At 44.1% G+C, this 4379-nt stretch overlaps 1 pseudogene; it reads left to right on the top strand.

The window, feature by feature from the left end:
- Window positions 1-3536: 3536 nt before the first annotated feature.
- Window positions 3537-4022, top strand: LOC134612540 (small ribosomal subunit protein uS19-like; annotated as a pseudogene).
- The last annotated feature ends 357 nt before the right edge of the window (window positions 4023-4379 follow it).

Below are 4379 nucleotides of genomic sequence, written 5' to 3'. Positions count from 1 at the left end.
AACACAAGAAAGCTTTTGTACCATACTTTAGTCAAAGTAATGTCAAAGCAAATCTAAATGAGTCTGACAAAGCTTTATATAATGGAAGCTATTTTAATGAGCATGCATACTGTTCGTTGCCTGAATAATCTCTATAACGAGAGCCAAGGAGTAAGCTTCATTTACTGCAATTAAAAAAATAAAAAATAACATTTTTATAGAGAGCACAGAGCATGAAGAAGGGGAAAGGTACAATATGCTAACTAGGTATTCTTTTATAAAATACATTGAAACCATAGCTCATATAATTTGATGTATTAGCGCACATTGCTATTTTTATATATCACTAGATATCTCTGCAGGGAACACTGTGTTTATTGTGAAATATTTCCAGTACAGTAAGGAGTCAAGCACACATTCCCAGGGGTTAATGTTAAGGTTAGTGTTAGGTCATCTTTAGGCAGGTGCCCAGGGTTAAAGCCATCCTCATTGTAACAGAGACAGTGCAAAGCATGTTACTGATGCAGCACAATAATGATGGTGCCAGACACTAAATGTTCTGCTCTGTTTGCTTTTTATTTTATACTCTTACTCACTGAGTGCCGTGACCGCTAGTAAGTGATTGGGTCGCACCTGTCAGAGGTGCTGACCAGACACTCAACCCCCCGTGGACCATAAGGACCAAATCTCCCCAATCAGGAAGCTCGGCAGAGTGGCACAGGGTTATAAGAGAACACAGTGGGACACATCTAGAGAGATGGGGCAATGGGTGGGTGATTAATTTAAATATTTAAACTGCCACTCTACTAACCTCCTCAATGGTGATGCTGCAGGTTCCCACAATAGTATGTGACCTGTCCATGTGCAGCAGTGGTGTCAAGGCCACTGTAGTACCTATACTAAAAAAAAATCCCTCGACCCATTACCCCCTCTAACTATCGTCCCATATCCCTGCTCCCTTTTTCCTCAAAGCTTCTGGAAAGATGTGTCTTTACCCATGTGTCTCAATTCCTCAATTCCAACTCTCTCCTTGACCCTCTTCAATCTGGCTTCTGCCCTCTACACTCTACTGAGACTGCGCTTATCAAAGTTACTAATGACCTAATCACAGCTAAATCCAAAGTCCACTACTCCATACTAATTCTTCTTGACGTCTCTGCGGCCCTTTGCCACCGTTGATCATGCTCTCCTTCTTCAAACTCTTCAATCACTTGGTCTCTGTGACTCTGTCCTCTCATGGTTTCCCTCTTATCTCTCCCAACGCTCATCCTTTTCTAATGATATCTCCTCCCCTCGTCCTGTCTCGGTTGGAGTCCCCAAGGCTCTATCCTTGGTCCCCTTCTATTTTCTCTTTATACTGCCTCTCTTGGCAAACGTATTACCTCTTTTGGATTCCACTACCACCTGTACGCTGATGACACCCAGTTATGTCTCTCCTCCCCGGACCTATCCCCTGCCGTCCTGCAACGTGTCACTGCTTGCCTTTCTTCCATCTCTGATTGGATGTCCTCCCGCTTTCTGAAACTCAATCTCTCTAAAACTGAGCTCCTTGTCTTTCCTCCTCCTAATACTGATCCTCCTCTTTTGCTCTCCCTTCAAGTTTGTGGTACCCACATCAGTCCATCCTTGCAAGCGTACTGTCTTGGCATCATACTTGATTCTGGCCTCACTTTTGAGCCTCACATCCAGCATGTTGCCAAATCCTGTAGATTCCATCTTAAAAACATAGCCCGCATCCGCCCCTTTCTTGCACAAGATGCTACCAAGGAGCTTGTCCATGCTCTAGTAATTTCCCGCATGGATTATTGTAACCCTCTCCTGATTGGTCTTCCCAAAAGCCGTACTGTACTGCTACAGTCCATAATGAACGCTGCTGCCAGACTGATTTTCCTCTCTAGTCGGTTCTCTCACACCTCATCCCTCTGCCAGTCCTTACATTGGCTTCCTGTATGCTATAGGAGTCAATTCAAGGTATTAATTCACACCTATAAAGCACTGAACAACTCTAGCAACTCGTATATCTCCTCACAGATCCTTAGGTATGTCCCTTCTCGGTCTCTCCGCTCTGCCCGTGACAACCTCCTGTCCGTTGTCCGCACCCGTACGGCCAACTCACGCTTGTAGGACTTCTCGCGGGCAGCTCCCTTCCTATGGAATAGCCTGCCTACCGCCATCAGACTCTCCCCTAGTCTTGCATCTTTTAAGAAGTGCCTTAAAACCCATCTCTTTAGGAAAGCTTATGGCCTCCAAGACTAACCTATACCTCACATACCTGTCTCTTGCTCTCTCCTAAAGGGCAGCCCACCTTATTTGACTGCAAATTCCTGTCCTAATGTGTTTTACATCCCACCTCCTATAGAATGTAAGCTCGATTGAGCAGGGTCCTCTTCAACCTATTGTTCCCTTAAGTTTTTTTGTAATTGTCCTATTCATAGTTAAATCCCCCTCTCATAATATTGTAAAACGCTACAGAATCTGTTGGCACTATATAAATGGCAATAATAATAATAATAATAAAGGCAGGGGAAGCTGGGCAGATGCTCAATTTGCCCAGGATCGCCAGAGAGTTGGATACAGAGAGGAGGAAGTCTTTTCCTATGGACGTCACGTTGGGCCTGTCAGTTGGACCATATTGGGACCAAACGAGGAAAGTGGAACGTGGCAGCAGGCCATGGGTAGGAGATATTTTTTAAATTCCACGCCAAGGGCTCTAGATACAGATTTGTGTGTCCCTTGACATGGCACCCTAAGGCCTGCCATCTGTACCACTTTATGATAGCGCCAGCCCTGTCTGCATGAAGAGTAATTAAAGGATATCCTCTCACTTTGATGTAACCTGATCTAACCAGAAGCCTTGCTAACCATTAGTAACTAATCAAAAACATAATTCTAAAACCAAGTGTTTAAGTGGCCACACCATATCCTGTGCAGCGACCATAACAAAAGAGTTAAAGAGACACTATAAGCTCAAAAACAACTTTAGCTTAATGAAGCAGGTTTGGTGTATAGATCATGTGCCTGCAGTCTCACTGCTCAGTTCTCTGCCATTTAGGAGTTTAATCACTTTGTTTATGCAGCCTTAGTCACACCTGCCTGCCTGTGACTTACACAGCCTTCCTAAACACTTCCTGTAAAGAGTCATCCGAAGTTTACACTTTCTTTATTTTAAATTCTGTTTAATTTAGAATTCCTTATCCCTGCTTTGTTAATAGCTCTCTAGATCTCGCAGGAGTCTCCTGTGTGGGATTCAAGTTCAATTTGTGTTGCAGGAGATAAAAACTTCTAAAGCAAGTTAACATTGGATTAAAAATGAAACATTTTTTTTTTTCATGCAGGCTGTGAGAGTCCTAGCATGGGGAGATGTGGCTGTAGCAACATAAGCAGAAACAAAAGTGATTTTAATCCTTAATGGTAGATAAATGAGCAGTGACACTGCAGGGGTATGATCTATACACTAAAACTGCTTCATTCAACTAAAGTTGTTTTGATGCCTAAAGTATCCCTTTGTGCAATTCACAAAATGAAGCTAATCGCTTTTCCTCAGAGTATCTGGCAAGATGGCGGACGTCGAGCAGAAGAAGAAAAGGCACCTTCAGGAAATTCACCTACAGGGGGGTAGACTTTGACCAGCTACTGGACATGTCCTATGAGCAGATCATGCAGCTCTACTGTGCTCGCCAGCGCAGACGTCTAAACAGAGGCCTCCGCCGCAAGCAGAACTCTCTTCTAAAACGTCTGCGAAAGGCAAAGAAAGAAGCTCCTCCTATGGAGAAACCAGAGGTCATCAAAACCCACTTGAGGGACATGATTCTTCTACCAGAGATGGTGGGCAGCATGGTTGGGGTGTACAATGGCAAAGCCTTTAACCAGGTGGAAATTAAGCCTGAGATGATTGGCCATTACCTGGGAGAGTTTTCCATCACTTACAAGCCTGTGAAACACGGCAGACCGGGTATTGGTGCCACCCACTCCTCTCGGTTCATTCCACTGAAGTAAACTGCAAATGGTGTAAATAAAGTTTTCAAACCATTTTTGTCCTATGATTTATGTGCATTGTTCTGAGTGGGTTCTTTGCATTTCACTATAAAACAGAGATGTATGTATACTTGGATTAGTTATAAAAATATTTGCCGACCTTATTAGATTATTTTTGTATGGTATTTTATGTTAAAGGACCACTATAGTGCCAGGAAAACAAACTCTTTTTCATGGCACTATAGTGCCCTGAGGGTGCCCCCACCATAAGGGTCCCACTCCTGCTCTAAAGGGGTTGATCCCTTACCTCTTTTCCAGCGCAGGGCTCCCTCGGCGCTGGGACTCTCCTGCCTCTTCTGATGTCCCTGGCTGAATGCGCACGTGCGGCAAGAGCCACGCACGCGTTCAACCAGTCCATAGGAAAG

This window comes from Pelobates fuscus, chromosome 5 (genome assembly GCF_036172605.1).
Source record: "Pelobates fuscus isolate aPelFus1 chromosome 5, aPelFus1.pri, whole genome shotgun sequence".
NCBI lineage: Eukaryota > Metazoa > Chordata > Amphibia > Anura > Pelobatidae > Pelobates > Pelobates fuscus.
The sequence above is the reverse complement of the archived record's forward strand: the minus strand, read 5'-3'. Positions and strand labels throughout refer to the sequence as shown.